We start from the raw sequence: 20,852 nt of genomic DNA, 5'->3' as shown, positions 1-20,852 counted from the left end.
AGCCGGCAGTATTGGATGTGACAGCGATGGCACAGTGCTATGGGAAGCAGAGAAAGGGTCTCTGGGTAAATGTCAGGTTTGTGAATCTCCATCACACTCTATTTCCTCGCGGGCTCTCTCGGTGTCACTCCCATTGCTCTCTTTTCCACTCTCTTTCATCTCCTCTGCGCTCCTGACTTTTACCAGCAGTTTCTGCCATGTTTGTTTCCATGGATACGCAACTGATACCAGGACAGTGTTCTTTGGTCATGTATGGTATATAATCTGGCAGAAAGATAAACGTGTGTATATTCTGCAACATGCAGCGTGAAGATAGGGATAATGTCAGACAGTGAGTGATATAAATACTTTTCAGACACCCCTAGACAGTTGGGATCAATGCAAGACCTTGGGCGTTTTCAGAAGATGTAAAGAGTACTTGCTGGTGCTGATTACTGCATCTTATCCATTCTGCTCAGACACTAGTCATCTGGAGACAGGCATACAGATATACAATCATAAATGCTGCCTGAAATGTATACAGCACTTATTTGCTAAAATTGGCAAATGTGCACTAAATCCATTGCAGCCAATCAGTAATTTGTCTAACTTACATTAGACAGATGAAAGCTAATTGCTGATTGGTTACTATGAATTAGTGTAGGTTTTGCATATATGGGCAATGCCACTATGTAATTTTTGGTATCTAGTTGACCACTTTTGACGACAACTAAGAAAGTCTATGGTGAAAAATAACGCCCAAATAATATATGGATTTATTATAACCTACCTGACAAACAGTCACGATTTTCTGGGAGAACCACAATTTTTTTTGCAGTTTGAAGGGTATGAGCAGACTGGAGTGTGATTTTGGGGATAGGTGTTCAGTCTTGTGGTTTAATTTGACATGATTTTCTAATGGGGAATTTTGGGAGATTTGTGTTGAAATAGGGACCAATGAAATGCAGTCTGGTACAGTATGTAATCATTAAGGGAAAGGATGTTTCTGGAATGTAGATTTTTGCAGTAAATGGGCCTTTCATTATTATACTTATTGTTTATATTGCACCAACATATTCATCAGTGCTTTACAGATACATTTTTGTTTAATTATATATTATACACTTCAGTCCTTGCCCCAGTGCAGCAGCAGCTTATACTTCTTTTACATCAGAGCAAAAACCTGGGTTATTGCTGGGTCTACCCAGGTCGCAGCTCAGTGTGAAAGGGTACCTGAAAAATAACCCGGGTCAACTGACCCAGCAACCCAACCCAGGTAGCTACCAGGGTCGAATCCAGGATGGACCTGGGTAATGGTGCAGTGTAAACGGCGCAACCCAGGTCATGCCTAAAATGAGCTGATTGGTGGTTGTGGAACAGTCACCTCCCACTTTTTATGACCTCACAAGTTTAGCAGAGCAGACCCAGGTTCAGTGTGAACGGGGCTGACCTGAGAATAACCCAGATCGATGGTGCTGTGTAAACGGTGTTTGTCCTGGGTCTGAACCATGTCTGAAAACCCAGGTCGGACCCGGGTTTTTGGTGGAAAAGAGGTATTACTGTCTATGGCAGGGTCCTCAAGGCACACTAATACCTCTTTTCCACCAAAAACCCAGGTCCGACCTGGCTTTTGGACATGGTTCCAACTCTGGTCAGACCCAGGTCAAACCCATTTACACTGCACCTTTGATCTGGGTTACTCCCAGGTCAGCCCTGTTCACACTGAACTCAGGTCTGCCCTGCTAAACCTGTGATGTCATAAAAAGTGGGAGGTGACTGCTCCGCAACCACCAATCAACTCATTTTAGGCATGACCCAGGTCAGATAACCCGGGTTGCACCGTTTACACTGCATCATTACCTGGTTCCATCCTGGGTCCAACCCTGGTAGCTACCTGGGTTGAATTGCTGTGTCACTTGACCCAGGTTATTTTTCAGGGACCCTTTTACACTGAGCTGCGACCTGGGTAGACCCAGGTTTTTGCTCTGGTGTAAAAGGGGTATAACAGCCAAGGTTTAAGGGATAGCCATACTTGAGCACAAGTGACTTAATTAGTACCTCAATTATTTTAATTTAACCATCTGTGCACAATCATGGATATCACTAAAACCAGGACTGTTAGTGTGCCTTGAGGACCGAGGTTGGGAATCACTGGTCTATGGGGTTGATTTATAGTTGTACGTGAACTAGATGATGTGTGTGCTCCTGCTGTGTTTGCAAAGACGGAATTGCAAAAGCTGCTTGCGTGCAGCTTTGTGATTCCGTCCTGTGCTGAATCACCCCCAATGTTACTTACCACTGTGTGACGTAATTATAATAACTTAAGTCACAGCACACATGGTAAATTGATAGAGCGCTAAAAAGCAGCAAATACATTTTTGTTTTGCATTAATTATGTTTACTGGTTGCCTAGCAATAGCATCAAAAGGCCATTAATATAGTGTCTGCAAAAGGTTAGGGGAAAGCAAATCTTGTAGCATGGAAAACAAAACCTCTTTCTGTAGAAACATTAAAGAAGTGAACCCAGTTATTTTCTTTGGGTAGAAAATAACTGGGTTCTGAATTGTCATGTTTAGAAATCTCTGTTGGTAATAGTCAGGCTCCACTTTAGGAAATGTTAAATAATACACCTATTATGCATTTATTATACTATATACAGCGTAACGTTAAGAAAAGCACTGCATTTCTAGTGCTCCTGGCTTATTCTTATGTAGACTACTCTTATTGGCAGCAGAGACTTAAAATTATATAAGAAAATTATAATTTTACAATATAAATATGTACATGACGAAAAATATATCTCCTGATTTACAGTAGAGCCATTGTACACATGACATATACCAATGGGAAGCCTGCCTGACCAGTTTTATTGTTATTTATTGCTTGTCCCTGTGGCTAATCCTATTTTCTAGATCATTATTAAGAATAATTAATTACTACTATATATTTTTTCCTGAAATGTTTTTAAGGTTTTTTAAACAATTTGAGATGATTAAATATGCAAATGAAGCTGTGTGATTTAATAACATCTAAGGACTAAGGGGGAGATGTATCAAAGCTTTGAGAGAGATAAAGTGGAGAGAGATAAAGTACCAGCCACTCAGCTCCTAACTGCCATATTACAGGCTGTGTTTGAAAAATGGCAGTTAGGAGCTGATTGGTTGGTACTTTATCTCTCTCCACTTTATCTCTCCAAGCTTTGATACATCACCTGATATCATTCAGTTGCCCGGGGCCGTAACTAAAATAGTGGTCATGATACAATAGCTACAATAAACACATATACTTACCTACTTTAGTTACCTACTCTCAGGGAGAAGCCTTGGAGATGCAACTGACAGCTTCGGGGGGTCGGGTTTGTACACGTCATTATGCGCAGCCCCATCACGGAAAAATGATGCTATTTGCGGGTTCGTGAGTAGGAGGCAGGGCAAAAGAAGCAATTTGCATCATTATAACCCCGCCCCTTTGTGCACATTCCCTGTATAATCTCCCCATCCTGCCCACATCACTAGGAAGCTGACGGGATGTGGGAGATCTACCTACTCTTCCGGTAGCCTTACGCAACCTCTGGTAGAGTAGGCAAATATGATATAAGTACTTTATAAAAGACAATCACATATTATTAAATACATAGGATGAATGTCTGCATACTATGACATCTGCTTTATTTTCTCTTGATATAGCATGCAGTCCCGACTCCCAACAAGCTAAAAATGGCAGGTCTAGCGCATTATGGTGTGGCCACTGTTAAATGAGTGTGGCCTTGGCTCAGTGGCGTAACTATGGTATTTGGAGCCCAGGGCAAGTAAAAAAAGGAGCCCCCCCCCCTTCCCAAGTGTGGGCGTGGCTACTAAAAAAGGGGGCATGTCAACATGACACACCAACATTTCTCATCATTCTGGGAACATTCTATATGCACCTCCATGTCCCCCGGAGTACCGCCCCTCTTGCAATGCCCACTACAGTAGTTCCCCTTATGCAATGTCCCCAGTAGCAGTGCCCCCTTATACAATGCCCCCAGTACTGCCTCTTATACAGTGCCCCTAGTAGTGCCCCTTATACAGTGCCCCCAGCAGTGCACCCTTATACAGTGCCCCAGTAGTGCCCCTTATACAGTGCGACCAGTAGTTCCCCCTTATACAGTGTCCCCAGTAGTGCACCCTTATACAGTGCCCCCAGTAGTGTCCCTTATGCTATACCCCTTATACAGTGCCCCCAGTAGGGCACCCTTATATAGTCCTCCAGTAGAGCACCCTTAAACAGTGCCCCCAGTAGTGCCCCTTAAACAGTTCCCCCAGTACTGCCTCTTATACAGTGCCCCCAGTAATGCCCATTATACAGTGCCCCAGTACTGCTCCCTTATACAGTGCCCCCAGTAGTGCACCCTTATACAGTGCCCCCAGTTTTGCCCCTTATACAGTGTCCCCAGTAGTGCACCCTTATACAGTGGCCCCAGTAGTTCACCCTTATACAGTGTCCCCAGTAGTGCACCCTTATACAGTGCCCCCAGTAGTCTACCTTATGCTGTGTCCCTTATACAGTGCCCCCAGTAGTGCACTCTTATACAGTCCCCCAGTACAGCACCCTTAAACAGTTCCCCTAGTAGTGCCCCTTATACAATGCCCTTTTGCAGTGCCGCTTATACAGTGCCCCAGTAGTGCCCCTTATACAGTACCCCCAGTAGTACCACTTATACAGTGCCCCCAGTAGTGCCCCTTATACATTGCCCCCAGTAGTGGTCCTCCAGTAGTGCCCCTTATACATTACCCCCAGTAGTGGCTCCCCCTATGCAGTGCACCTTACATATATAGCACAAAGACTCAAAAAAACAAAAACACCATACTTACCTGAATCCTTGCTCCTGTGCCCACCGCCTTCCGCTCCTCCGTCCTATCGCTCAGCACTATGGGAGAGAGACAGACATCTCTCCTATCACCCACTGCGGGAGCCGGAAGGTGGAGCTCATTAGTGAGCTCCAGCTGTGGGTGCAGCCACCCCAGAGAGTCTGTCTGACTCTTATTGGCTGCTAAAACAGACACACCACTGGCAGGTAGTATGTTTTACTGTGTAGTGCAGTGCGGTCCACACTACACTGACTGAAACCACAGCCCTGGACCACGGCCGGCGGCGCCTCACCCCACCACCTGCCTCCGCCATTCCGACGGCACCCAGGGCACGTGCCCCAGCAGGCCCCCCATAGTTACTCCACTGCCTTGACTATAGTGTCTAGATCAGGCTGGATTTTTGGTCGCTTTGATTTTTCATAATTTCTAATTGGCTACATCTTTTGGATCACAGGGGTATTAACAACGGTGTAGTCAGTGATGTGCGGTGAGGTCAATGGCTGGGTAGGCACACATGTATAAAAATACAGTTTTTATATCAAAACTCTGGAGCATAATAGGGAGTATAATAGGGGACTGCACGTCCCTTGGTGTAGTAGGGCACCAGAGTGCAGACAGGGCGGGGCCACCGGCACTGGGAAATGCAGCACTGTCCGGAGCATACTGAGGATGCCCCTAGTGGCTGCACAAACTGCATGGTGCCTGTCTGGAACATCCTAAGGACGCTCAGGCACTGCAGCAGAGATATTGGCTTGAACAGCATCCTGCTAGTCAGAAGCAAGGCAGAATCCTGCGCTCTGTGTGGCGGCAATGGTCGCACACACATAGTTAAGGTCCTGTGCATTAAAGTCCAGGGAGGACCATGTGCAGTGATTTTTTTCTCTGAGTTTTCTACCCCTGGCGCCATTTTGCCAGTGACATTCGGGAAGGTGACGAATATGCAGATAGCACAGTCAATCACATAGTGCCAGATACTTTGCACAGCACCAGTGGGGATCTGGGTGCACATGGTCCCCTGGGTCAAGGGCAGCCCGCACTACACACCCATTATAGATACACTTATGTTTTGGATTCGAGAAAACTAGACAGGGCAATCACAGACTGTTTCTAGCTATGAGGTACATTTACTAAAGTGCGGGATTTTAGAAGTGATGTTGCCCATAGCAACCAATCAGATTCTAGCTATTATCTTCTAGAAGGTGCTAGATAAATATTAAGTAGAATCTGATTGATTGCTAACAGCAACATCTCCACTTCTAAAAACCCACACTTTAATAAATATACCCCCTATGATTGGTAATGGAGGCATATTACAGACTGGTTTTCAAAATTGTATTGCTATTTTTGTCAAAAATGATATTCTACGTTTACGTATTTTGGGAGACATTGGGGCTGATAGCGTAGAAAGTGTACACGTTTACGAGGCACTGACCACACCCACACAGCACTGGCCACACCCACACAGTAGTGGTCACACCTCCTCCACTTCTCACAATAGGCCCTTGGTCATTTTCAGCCCCAGGCCCATGTGGCCGTTAATCCAGCCCATGTTACAAATAACTCCAGTTTTACTAAATGTTCTTATTTTTATATATTTCAGGATGTTGGCTTCATCTCATTAAGTACATTTATAAATATATAACCTGATCTTACAAGGCACCTCTGACCTTATATATGCCCTTGCAAGGCACCTCTGACCTTATATATGCCCTTGCAAGGCACCTCTGACCTTATATATGCCCTTGCAAGGCACCTCTGACCTTATATATGCCCTTGCACCTCTGAGACATGATGATCGTACTGCAGGTGATGTGGTGAGATTAGGCATTAAGATTGTCAAACTGGATAAACAATGAAACTGCTAAACAGTTAATTTAGAAATTATAAGCATTCAGGACACAGAAACTAAGGCCCTCATTCAGAGCCGCTCGTTAGCGGCAGTACGCTCGTTCCGAGCGATGTTTGCACATCTGCGCATGCGTACGGTTTTTAGTACGCATGCGCGAACCAGTCAGTGCGGCCAAAAATCGTTTGTACGCTATATAGCGAGTGCCTCCTATTTTGAGTGACAGAATGAGGCGTATGTGGGTGGTAACAGGGGAAGGTGCTTGAAAATGGGGAGTGGAGATCCGAACGCAGGCGTGCTTAAAGGTCAAAACGGGCGTATTATGGGTGTGCATAATTAATACAGCAGCGTCATTGACCACGTCACTGGGTTATTTTATAGCCAGAACTGCTCGCAAATTTGTGGTAGCAAACACCAACCACAAGAATAGCAAGCAGTTCATACGCTGGTCGATGTACTCGTTTAATCTAATAAATAGCGGACATGACGTATGGTGCGAGCGGCCAGGGGGCGTTTTTAACAAATAAACGAGCGTATGTTTTGCTCGCTCGTTCAGACTTAGAGGTGTGAACAGACTGCAATTTGCGAACGGATCATTTGAATAGCCACCCCTTGTTTTTGAACGAACGACCGCAAATAGCGAACGGCTCTGAATGAGGGCCTAAATCTCCAAAGGTAATTACCTATTTTTACTATATTTACAATACTACTGGGTTGGGCATCATTTTTAATGAAGCAAGTTGTTTAAAGGTGGAGGTCTCCTTTAAGATCTGCAAAATAACAAATATATACTGAGAAAGTCTAGAACCAAGAAACGCTGCAGATCAGTATTTTGATGCAATTGGAATTGTGAGCTGAAATAAGTATCTAGCCGATGAGAACTGCAGGCGCTTCTCTAATACAGCACGCTGTCTAACTGAGACAGCATCCCTGGGATACTTTCCACCCGGTTCCATGTAGACAATAATTGAATTCTATTCCTGCTGATGGCCATGCAAGACGAATAGCCTACTCTGTGAGTTTTATCCAGCAACAGTTGGGACTTGTCATTTATTTTAAAGGTAATTTAACACACATAAAGTGCATTCAAGTTTCGACAAATATCTCTCTGCAGTGATAGATTATTCTCAAAATTTAAGGGTTCCGATTTTGTTATTCAGCCTCCAGGGATATAAACTGATCTTATTTTACCTACGGAAAGTGATATTATTTAAGTATTCACCTGCATCACTCAAAATGTCATAGATTCCCTTAAAGAAGAACACCTTTTTTCATTTACGATATTACTATATGGACATTATCAGGTTACTATTATTATTAAATATTTAATATTTTATATATTTATTAATTTTATAGTACCACTAATTATTTAATTTACATATTGAAGATTTGTAAATCACATTTTCAGGGGAGCTGGGTACGGATTATTGGGCCCCGCATTGTCTGAGGGGCCCGGCGAGCTATTGAGGGAGAAATGTCCCCCCTGTAGCCCACAATGCTACAAATGTGGAATATTATTTATTTTTGTTTTTTAATGCGAAGGGTCGTGGCCATGGCTTCCAGAATTTGCCACGCCCCATGCCAGCAATTTATTCGGCTAACCACGCAGGCACAGGGAGAACACACAAGCTCCACACAGATAGTGCCCAGGTCAGGAATAGAACTCATGACCCCAGTACTGTGAAACAGCAATGCTAACCACTGTGTCATTGTGCTGCCACTCTATCCTCTTTGGAATTCTTCAGCTATCTCATAAGGGTTTACAGAATCTGATACAGAAAAAGCACAAGCACTTTTATTTTAGTTCCTAAAATCCTGCAGGTCTTACGGGAACATGGTTCCTGCAAATAATTTATTACACTGCTTATATAGAAGTGTTCAGAATCAGAACGCAGCCGAAAGAGTATCAAACGCCCTAAAAATAGCCATTTGTATGATCAAAATACCAAAAGGCATCATTTGGTTATATTTTTTCCACTATGCAACCATAGAATGCATCAAGAAATAAACATTAGTCTGAGTCTTACAGGAGCATCAGGCTTACTACAATGATATATTTCATCCTCTCTCCTCCATTGTGATCTGGTGAGCTCTGAATAATAGGAATACCCAATTACTGAACTTTCCAGGTCGTGATCTAGATGGCTTCCCTTAAAGGGAATCGGTATGACATACCGCCAGACCTAAGTCCGGTGGATGAAATACCGACGCCGGAAGTACGGCAGATGAAGATCCTGACGGCGCCTGGTAAGTAATCTAACCCTCCCCTCTTCCCCCCTTAACTCTAACCCTCCCTTAGGGGTGCCTAACCCTAACCTCCCCCCAGGGGTGCCTAAACCTAACCTCCCCTCATGGGTGCCTAAACCTAACCCCCCCTCCCTGCTGCCTAAACCTAACCTCCCCCCCGGGGGTGCCTGGCCCTAACCCTCTCTTCCCCTAGCCTACTCCTAACCCTCCCGGGGAGGTGTCTAACCCTAAGTCCCCCCAGGAGTCCCTAAACCTAACACCCCCTCCCTTCCCCGCGGCTAGCAGGTCCTGACGCCCGGCTTACCTACATTCGGTATGCCGGGCGTCAGGATTTTGGCGTGCGGCTGATGATAGGCGTTGGTATATTTAGACCCCTATCATTAGTCCCATGCCGGGTTTTCACAGTTGGGGAGCCGGCGGTCGGCATTTCGATTGCCGGCTTCCTGACTACATACCCTTAAAAGAACTGGTATGGCTTGATTATTAAGAAATAGCAAAAAAGCTAATTAAATGCATGTGTACAAATTAAACCCCGAAATATGAAAAAAGAAACCAACCATAACATTCCTCAATCGTATAAGAACCATCATAATAAAAAAGTGCAAAGTATATAAATTATATATAACTACTAATGTTGTAGTATTATACTAATGAGGAATATTGCTTACTTGAGTCTGTCCCATCCCTTTGCTGACACCTTATAATTTTAAGTACTGCATAGGAAAGTTGGACATGGTGGAATATGCACCTGTTGCATGAAGAAGTATAAACCTAAGTCCTAGTAAGATATTTTCCGATAAAATGTCCACAGCACAATAGGCAGGAACATATTGGAGTTAATCACAAACATTATTAGGGCAAATGAAAAAAAATATATGTTTACCTCTTTTACGTGGCTCTGTTAGCAGATATTACAAAGTTATACTTCCAATATTACATATGATTCCTTCTGGCAGTTATAAAAGTCTTCCTTTATGAGTCTTTTGTTGTGTTGATAAGTCTACAGTCTAAGAACCTTCTCAGATAAAACTCCAACTCCAGAATGCAAACTACAAAATAAAATGAGACAAAAACATAATCACATAAGGGTATTAGCAAATCAAACTGTTCACTAGGCTTAGGAGAGCCGTAATCACTGTTCTCTGCAGAGGCCTGGTAACTGGAATCGCACAGGGCAATGGGGATTAAGCACCTCTATAAAAGGGTAACTAAAGAGCAATGCAGAATAGTATATCCGCATTCATACTATCAGACACCAAAACATCTAATCAGAAAACAGGCAGATGGATCTGACAATAGGAGAGATATCAGGCAACTAGGACAGTCGGTGGACTGCCAAGACATAAGGAATAAATCAAAGGGCTGGAAGAGAATTGAGGAACTCAATTCAAAACACTGAATTATACATCTGAGAAAAGCGTTTCTGATCCGGGACAGGTGTCAGAAGAGAGGACTGTATACTGATACACAGATGCCAGGAGAGAGGGTGATACACTGATACATAGATGCCAGAAGAGAGGGCTGTATACTGATACACAGATGCCAGGAGAGAGGGCGATACATTGATACACAGATGCCAGAAGAGAGGGCTTTAAATTGATAAACTAAAGCCATATTTTAGACACAAGTCAATAACACATCTGTTATGCAGCTTTCTTAAATATAAACTTCTCTGCACATTTTAAATCTGCCCCAACTCTCCCACTCCCTCCCCCATCTTGGTAGTGCAACATGGCTTTACAGGGTGCTATGTTACTTGCTTTTCTTGCTTTGCTCTTAACAAAGAATCAGCCCCATAAAGCCTATGGCCAACTACATCATCAGATTTCACCCCAGATCTAAACATGAAAATGTTACCAAAATAATGTAAGAGCCACTTTGGGTAGTGCTATTTCCTCCACCCAAGGACTAATCCTAAAGCAAATACATAACGTTCCGTTATATTATAAAAAAATTCTCAAATATGTTTTCAAGATTCTTACAAAGCTTCCTTTCATTATATCGCAGTAGTTTGTATTTTAGTATAATTTTCTTTCAAGATTTGTTTGTTTGAAAACTCGGAGTGTGTTCCCTACGGTACTTGCGTCAGGAGAATTTATTGCTTCTTGGCTGTAAGTATATTAAAAGCTGTATAATAATTACTGTCATTACTAGAACGTATCCACAAAACACTAAGAGAAACATAACATAAAGGTAATTTTCTAAATGATGTTAAATACTGCTGTAAAATGTATTGGCTTTTATATATAAGACATTTTACAATAACAGCACTCAGCACCTCTATTACAGGGATGTAAAAGTTATGTAATGTACATTTCAGCTTGGATGGGGACTGGCATGTATTTACAGTATTTAATTTTACAGGTTTCAATCAAACAAAAAGTAGAATCTTGGGGCACGTTTATTTATTTTAAGCACTGAGTTGATGTTCATGTTTCTGGAAGATGGGTGTACACAAATGTGATTTACAATGTACACCCATTGTGCTATGAAAATGCTGATGTGGAAACCTCTGCTCTACTGCGAATGCTGACGTTCATGTGCCTTTGTAAAATTCCAAGCACAACTGTCCAAACTGAGGCCCACACCAAGTCCAAAGCAGCTCGCAATCAGGGCCATAACTAGGGATTGTGTAACGGGTGCCGCCCCACAGCGCAGGGCTCAGTGGGTGGCATTGTCGCTGCCCTACGACCCTTGCTTCTGGCTAGCAGTGTGCCAGGACGGCATTCTGCAGCCAGGATCACTGCTGAGGTGCCACTGGAGTGTCTTTAGGATGCTCCTGGCAGGCACCTTGCAGTCTGTGTCACTGATTAGAGTGTCCTCAGGATGCTACTGGTGCCACCGGCCTCACCCTAACTGTGAAACATAATGACGTCATGCTCCCGTCATGAGTCAGGCACTAAGGTGGCGGACTGGCACATGGCACTATTTAGCCCTGTTACAATGCTGCTCACAATGTACATGTGGGATTTCACCCCAGATCTGTCATCTTTTAACAGATAATTGTACACCTTTTATAACATTGCAGGACCATGTTAGTATATGTCGCCACAAGGGGTTTGCATAAACATAAGCAGTATAAACAAAACAAGATAATAAGTGACTTATAGTACAAAACATTGCAGGGCAGGGACAAGATTCATAAACATTGCGGCATCAGCAGCTATAATACACAAATAAGAATTGGGGTGGCCAAACTCAGAGGTTTGGTGCTGTTGTTGGCAATGGCATAAGTGAGGGAAGGAAAAGCACATGAGGGAAGAGGGCCCTGCTCGTGAAAGCTTGCTATCTAAAGGGGATGCGCAGACAGACATCAAAAGTAATGGGACCTCACTCTGGCTTAGCAATGGAAAATAGAGTATACTCTGCAAGTATTCTTGATGAAACCAACCTGAAATCAGACTGAGAATGAATATTTTGGAATGGGAGAATTTAAAGAACTACAGATATACCCCTGACCACCATGGTACATACTTGCCTACTTTTGAAAAAGCATTTCAGGGAGATTGTGAAAGCAACACCTATGAGCGCGGTGGTACAGTGGATGTGTACTACGACATCTGAGAGGTGCGCCATAAAATTGACTTACATCCAAATATAAATAAGCCCCAAAGCAATTGGTAAGATCTATTTGTCAATGAAACACACTACTACGTTTCAGAAAATTCATGTAGCCATAGGGATCATTGTGCCCTATAACCAATGCAGGGAAATTATACTAATGATCTCATTTGAATGTATATATCGCTTTTTTTAAATATATATATATATATATATATATATATAAAACAGCTTCTTAATGGAGGTAAGGTGCAATCAGGGAGATTGTTAGACTCTTCAGGGAGACAGGGAGATTGCTACTATTTCAGGGAGTCTCCCTTACAATGAGGGAGGGTTGGCAAGTATGCCTTGGTATGGACTTTCCTTATAGAATAGCATAGAGGCCCCCTGGAGTGCACATGATCACCTACCACCACACTACATGATAGCTCTCAGGACTCCAATGCAGTATGTGCAGAGGAAAGTGAGACCACAGAGGGCGCGTAATGTACTACAGTTAGCACATGATTGTGTGGCTCTGGCACCTGGTCACCCGGGCATCAGCTGCCACCCCCACCTAAGCATACATTCAACCAATTTTTGATTCGTGCACTCTAGGAATCCAATAGGCTTCTGCACATCGACCATTGAAATATATGGAACTGTAAAGGTAACAGACGAGGAACATGTCTACTGTGGTGGTTTCTCCACTGAATGTTAATATAGTTCGCGTTTATCAGCCCATTACAATTCCACAAATCTTCTTATTCTGTTCAGGTTGATAACAACTGCATGAAAATACTCACAATACAGTAAAAGCACCTTATAATACTGTAGAGGTCATGTCGGATGGTGTAGTGTCCTACGTTTGCTGTATCTGTGCACAGCAGGCATGGCATACCCAGGGCACAGAGTGCAGTGTTTTGACTCCCAGTGAGCTCTAGTTAATAATATCCAGCATATACTGTATGAATGCACGCTCCAGAGTACAATGAGGAGAGAACATTGAAATGTAACTAATTATCTACTTCTGACATGAGAAGTGAAGATACGCACTGGGCACATAGCCACCGCTATCCCAGAGAAAATAATTACAGTAGATATTTTTACTACAAAGTCAGTCCTAAAAAGTCACTGCTCGGGAGGCCAGATACTGGTATGTCATAGATCTATGGGAGACATATAATCTCCGTATCAAGCACAATGCATCCTTACGTGGCTAGTGCCATGTTATCACTGACTCGTGTCCTTTGCCGCAAGAAAGCTGACAAGATTAGAAATCTACTCAGGAGAAGAGAGATCATCAGCAGAGCCACAGCGCCAGGGGCAGAAGTATGGGAGACAATGGAGGCGCCTGCCGCCGGGCGCTAGCACTGAAGGGAAACCTCCTCCATCACCCACAATATATTCACTCCACTTATGGCTGTAAATATGGGGGATAGGGGGGCACTAAATGATAACTTGCTTCCGGGCGTCTGGCACAGCGCCATAAAGTACAGTAAAAAGTCCACGGCGTTGTATTCAATGGAGGGAAAAAAAGATCTGAACTTGTGTTTATGATAGTCCTTCTTTCTACTCTATATTCTAAAACGTTACATCACCACTTCTTCCTATATTCTATAAAGTTACATCACTACCTACTCCTATATTCTATAATATTACATCACCACTTAATACTATATAATTTTAATGTTACATACATAGCCACTTACTCCCATATTCTATAATGTTACATCACCACTTCTTCCTATATTCTATAATGTTACATCACCACTTCTTCCTATATTCTATAATGTTACATCACTACTTACTCCTATATTCTATAATATTACATCACCACTTAATACTATATAATTTTAATGTTACATACATAGCCACTTACTATCATATTCTATAATGTTACATCACCACTTCTTCCTATATTCTATAATGTTACATCACTCTTTACTCCTATATTCTATAATATTACATCACCACTTAATACTATATAATTTTAATGTTACATACATAGCCACTTACTCCCATATTCTATAATGTTACATCACCACTTCTTCCTATATTCTATAATGTTACATCACTACTTACTCCTATATTCTATAATGTTACATCACCACTTCTTCCTATATTCCATAAAGTTACATCACTATTTACTTCTATATTCTATAACATTACATCTCCACTGCCTCCTGTATTCTATAATGTTACATCCACCACTTCCTCCTATATTCTATAACATTACATCTCCACTTCTTCCTATATTCTATAACGTTACATCACTACTTACTCCTATATTCTATAATGTTACATTACCACTTCTTCCTATATTCTATAACGTTACATCACTACTTCCTCCTATATTCTTTAACATTACATTGCCACTTCCTCCTATATTCTATGTTACACCAACACTTCCTCCTATATTCTATAACGTTACATCGCCACTTCGTCTTATATTCTATAATGTTACATTACCGCTTCTTCCTATATTCTATAATGTTACATTACCACTTCTTCCTATATTCTATAACGTTACATCACTACTTCCTCCTATATTCTATAATGTTACATTACCACTTCTTCCTATATTCTATAACATTACACCACTACTTCCTCCTATATTCTATAACGTTACATCGCCACTTTCTCCTATATTCTATGTTACACCAACACTTCCTCCAATATTCCATAACATTACATCGCCACTTCGTCTTATATTCTATAATGCTACATTGTCACTTCCTCCTGTATTCTATAATGTTACATTGTCACTTCCTCCTATATTCTATAACGTTACATCGCCACTACATCCTGTATTCTATAATGTTACATCACTACTTACTCCTTATTCTATAATGTTACATTGTCACTTCCTCCTATATTCTATAACGTTACATCGCCACTACATCCTGTATTCTATAATGTTACATCACTACTTACTCCTTATTCTATAATGTTACATCGCCATGTCCTCATATATTCAATAACGTTACATTGCCACTTCCTCCTATACTCTATAATGTTACATTGTCACTTCCTAATATATTCTATAACCTTAAATCACTACATCCTCCTATATTCTACAACATTACAATGCCACTTCCTACTATACTCTATATACAGCCAGTTTGGGGACCATTGGACTGAATCAAATCCACATTACAAAATCAGTCCTGATGTAAATAGCAAACAAATATAAGATGTCTAGTTGCTTATAAATACATGGGAAAAAATATTTGTAAGCACATAATTACAGTATGTTTATAAATCCTCAATAGATACAAGATTAGAAGAATGTAGCATCCAATTGTAGCATTGTTCTATTTAAGACATTTTTAAGAACAGTTTTTGATTCTTCCATTTTGATAGAAATACTTAGAAAATGTGTTTTCTCTATGATTTGGGATTGTTGCTAATGAGTACTAGACTGCTGCTCCTGTTGCTGCACAATTATCTTCCATGATGGAAGGTCCTAACAAACAGCCAGTCTTAAGCAGGGTGCTCACTGGTCTGATAATTGTACAGGTTGTACACATCACCCAGGGCTGACTATCTTTTTGATCAGATGATCTGTTTTGGGCTGCTGCATGACATTTGTCGGTAACGATAAGCCAATATTGTGCACATTTTGTTGTGTATACTGTATAGCGATCAGTCTGACTGTTCATTTAAAAACGTCAAGTCAACAATCTGTAGGGATATTTGGGTCTGATTCTGAGTTGAGAGCAAGTAAAAAAAATCAAGTAATACCCCTTTCCACTGCTCCAATAACCCAGGTTATTGCTGGGTGACTTCCCAGGTAGCGGCTCAGTGGAAAAGGGTCTCTGAAAAATAACCTGGTTCAAGTGACCTGGAAATCCAAACCAAGTAGCTACCAGGGTTGGACCCAGGATGGACCTGGGTAATGGTGCAGTGTAAATGGCGCAGCCCGGGTTATCCGACCTGGGTCATGCCTAAAATGAGCTGATTGGTGGTTGTGAAGTAGTCACCTCCCACTTTTTATGACCTTCCAAGTTTAGCAGGGCAGACCCGCGTTCAGTGTGAATATGGCTGACCCAGGAGTAACCCAGATTGAAGGTGCAGTGTAAACGGGGTCTGACCTGGGTTGGAACCATGTCCAAAAACCCAGTTCTGACCCGGGTTTTTGGTGGAAAATGGGTATTACCCTGCACCAAAACCATGTAATACTGAGGCGATTGGGCTTGGGTGAAGTCTTTTCCAAAAAATTATATCGCTGTACAGGGCGCCCTCGGCGCGGGTCAGGGTTAATGGGGTTTTGTAGGACACCATACATATTACCAATGGCACGAGACAGGGTTGCCCACTTTCGCCCTTACTTTTTGTAATTTGTATGGAAGCACTGGCAAGGGCGATCAGGAGTAATCCTAATATTACTGGCCTTCAGATTGGTGCGCAGGAACATCGTCTTGCTCTTTTTGCGGACGACCTGTTGGCAGTAATAACGAATCCTGTGACCTCGCTCCCTAATCTGATGGAGGAGTTTGTTAGATTCGGCAGGCTATCAAATTTCAAAATAAATTATACTAAGTCCACTGCTTTGAATATTACCGTTTCAATGGAGACTGTTTCTGCTCTTCAGACCTCATTTCCATTTACTTGGCATCCCACTCAGCTGAAATATTTGGGGATATTAATACCTTGCAAATTGTCTAATTTATATGATTTAAATTATGTCCCCCTTCTCAATAAGATTCGATCCGATTTTTCTAGATGGCTTCCAAAGAAACTGTCGTGGTTGGGTAGAATGAATGTGGTAAAAATGAATGTACTTCCCAGATTGTTGTATTTATTTCAAACTATACCTACAGCTTTACCACTCCGCTTTCTTTCAAGAGTTCACAATATTTTGAGGGATGTTGTATGGAATGGTAGGAGACCGAGATTTAAGCATCAGGTTTTATTTAGACGAAAATTGCAAGGTGGTAGACAACTCCCGATGGTTACAGCATATTACCAGACCACGGTCCTTAATAGGATTGTGGATTAGCTTCGTAACTCGCAAGAGAAACAATGGGTTGCTATTGAATCTGCCTCTACGAATTTACATTTATCAGTTATTCCGTGGTGTAATAAGGTTATCAGTTCAGATCATCCTACCGTGGGACCGACTCTTAAGTTGTGGTGGAAACTGCGGGAGAGGACTGGTGTCTCTTCTTTAATCTCCCCCCTTACCCCCTTTATACACAACCCTTGTTTTACACCCGGCACCTCAGGTCATGTAGCGGCCAAATGGAGTGCCTTGGGTGTCACTAGGATGGGGAGATTGGTCTCTGAGGGGGCAATTAAATCTTATACCACCTTAGCTAACGATTTGCAGTTAAATAAACAAGATTATTGGTTCTATCTGCAAATACGTTCTCTTTTGTCCTCTTTAGGCGGGTGTGCTCAAATGGGGAGAGCTCTGACTCCCTTTGAGTCATTATGTACGGTTGACACCGCTCCTAAGCACGTTATTTCTGTTATTTACCAAATTCTCCTATCCACTTCTCTCCCGGGTACTTCGACATACCAGGATGCTTGGGATAAAGACATGGCCTCTAAGAGCATACAATTAAATTGGGATAAAGTTTTTCAATGCATCAATGCCTGTTCTACTAGTTTAGAAACTATGGATACACAATTTAAAGTATTGACGAGGTGGTACCGCTGTCCAGATGTTTTACATAAGTATTCCCCAGGAGTATCTGCTCTTTGTTGGAGATGTAAGAAGGATAAAGGATCGTTATTTCACATCTGGTGGGAATGTTACTTGATTACCTCATTTTGGGCGGCAGTTATAGCTTTGGCATCAGACATTCTTGGTTTTTCCATTCCCACTGGCCCAGACTTCTGGTTGCTATCCACTCGGACATTCCTATTTCTCAATATAAAAAATCCCTTTTAAGACATATGAATAATGCAGCGAGAGCTGTACTTCTGGTTAGGTGGCGTTCCCAATGTCCTCCCACCATATGGGATTGGTGTCAAAAATTTGATTTTTATATGTACTGTACATGGATGACATATTTTATTCTACCCCAGAAAAACAGTCTGATTTTACTACCCGGTGGTTTAATTGGTTAGAATTTAAACTTTCTCCGTCATATAAGGAACTTATTCCTTAGACTCCAAGCTAAAGTTTATTATTTTTAGCTGCCTACGAGACTAACCGATAAGAGGATTTGAGTGGATGCTGTGCTACTACGCAGTTGTTTTAATAACAGGAAGTAATTTGTATGTTTCTCATACTTGTCCCGTTTGCACATCTTCTCATTTTAACTCTTCCTTCCCTTTCTTCCCTTGCCTTTGCCTTCCCCCTCTGTTTTTGTCTTTATATTGATTTCTGTTTTGATTATTTTGGTTTTTGCATATTATTGTTACAATTTAAAATGTAAATGTAAGAGCAAATATTACTTTATGTATGTATATCTGTTGGAAATGCAAATATTTCTTTCTTCCATTGAAAATTTAAATAAAGAATTTATAAAAAAAACAACAACATGTAATACAGCAGGTGGAGCAGAATAAACATGTGCAAATTTGGGAGGGCAGTTTCCTAGCTGAAATATAGGTTGCAGTGGCCTACATGCAAAAGCAGACAGTAAATACCATGCATGGATATCTGTCACCCGGTGCAAGGCAGTAATTTTGCGCCCCCTCCCTTCCCGTACCTGGATTTTGTCCTTGCTCCTCCATAAGGCAGTGAACTAGTCAGACGTCCCTGGTATAGTGACTTACATTATTCCACATACCATAATGTCCATTACACATTATGCCACACACTGTAATGCCTATTACCAAAGTGCCACTTACATATTTGCCCGACACCATTTTATGCCCCACAGTAATGCTTCTAATTACTTTAAAATTACCTGCTCGTTGTCAGGGGTTTTATGCTCATTACCAGAGGTTCCATGCTTGTTGTCGGGGGTTTCATGCTCGTTGCCAGGGGGTTTCAAGCTCGTTGCCATGGGGTTTATGCTCGTTGCCATGGGGTTTATGTTCATTGCCAAGGGGTTTCATGCTCATTGCTAGGGGGTTTCATGCTCGTAGCCAGGGGCTTTCATACTCATTGCCAGGGGGTTTCATGCTTATTGCCAGGAGGTTTCATGCTCACTGCCAGGAGGTTTCATGCTCTCTGCCAGGGGTTTCATGCTCGTTGCCAGGAGGTTTCGTGCTCATTGCCAGGGGGTTTATGCTCTCTGCCAGGGGGTTTCATGCTCTCTGCCAGGGGTTTCATGCTCGTTGCCAGGAGGTTTCGTGCTCATTGCCAGGGGGTTTATGCTCATTGCCAGGAGGTTTTGTGCTCATTGCCAGGGGCTTTCATGCTCGTTGCCAGAGGGTTTCATGCTCATAGCCAGGGGGTTTCATGCTCGCTGCCAGGGGTTTTATGCTCGTTACCAGGAGGTTTCGTGCTCATTTCCAGGGGGTTTCGTGCTCATTTCCAGGGGGTTTCATGCTCATTGCCAGGGGTTTCATGCTCGTTGCCAGGGGGTTTCATGCTCATTGCCATGGGGTTTATGCTTGTTGCCGTGGGGTTTATGCTCGTTGCCAGGGGGCTTCACGGGAGAAAATGCAGCTTTCTCCATCTACTCCCGGCAGCGCCAGCGTTCCCTATACTTCTGGGAACGCTATGTGCATTGCGCTGGCCTAACAGACACTAGTGGTCCACGAGGACCTCTAGCATCTGTCTCCTTCTTGGTGGCGGCCATTTTTAGATGGCCATTTTCAGCAATTTGAGTCAGCCCTTTTTCACCCCCTGCATTCCGGCACCCGATGCACGTGCACCTCTAACCCCCCCCTAGTTGCGGCCGTGAGCTACAGTACGTGCTTGTTTTTACTTTCCCCATCTCGGAACAATAACTGAGTAGTGTGAATGGTGGATGTTCTCAGCATTACATTTCATCTCTAGCTTTATATTAAGTGACCAGAAACTTTCCACATATAAGAAAATAATAAACAATAGCTTAAAAAGTTAAAAAGGGAAACAGAAACTTCTCCTCTGTTTTCACTGCTTGATACACCTCCTTTTCAGTCGGCATCAACCGCAAACCCTCACTAGTCATCAAGTGTATGCAGCCTTGTTGGTAACAGTGAATGGGAACTTATGCTGCACACAAGAAATGTGTTTCTTAAGTATAACAATTTATCAAATCAAATTACATCTATGTCATTATAACAGAGAGGGAAAACATTTATTTTATAAAACAAAGAACCAAACCGTAACCTTGTGCTTTTTGTTTACTATATAATGTGATATTATCAATTCAGTATAGCTCACTGTATTTAATAGTCTTCATTTCATTGGCTAACCTTTGACTCTGGTAGAGAGTATTAGCATAGCATTTTATGCAAACGCAATTCATCACACCACCCTCTCAGCAGCGGGTTTGATT

At 42.2% G+C, this 20,852-nt stretch overlaps 1 protein-coding gene across 1 annotated transcript in view; it reads right to left on the bottom strand.

Moving 5' to 3' along the window:
* The window catches only part of ELFN1 (extracellular leucine rich repeat and fibronectin type III domain containing 1), a 780,199-nt gene that overhangs the window by 341,551 nt on the left and 417,796 nt on the right, over positions 1–20,852 (bottom strand). The window contains exon 4 of the mRNA XM_088451888.1: positions 9,803–9,968. The gene's annotated coding sequence lies outside the window, so the exon portion shown is untranslated. The remainder of the gene's footprint in view (positions 1–9,802; positions 9,969–20,852) is intronic.

Source organism: Taudactylus pleione, unplaced genomic scaffold (assembly GCF_031769625.1).
Source record: "Taudactylus pleione unplaced genomic scaffold, aTauple2 ptg000032l, whole genome shotgun sequence".
Taxonomy (NCBI): Eukaryota; Metazoa; Chordata; class Amphibia; order Anura; family Myobatrachidae; genus Taudactylus; species Taudactylus pleione.
Note: the sequence above shows the minus strand (reverse complement) of the source record. Positions and strands in the feature narration are given on the sequence as shown.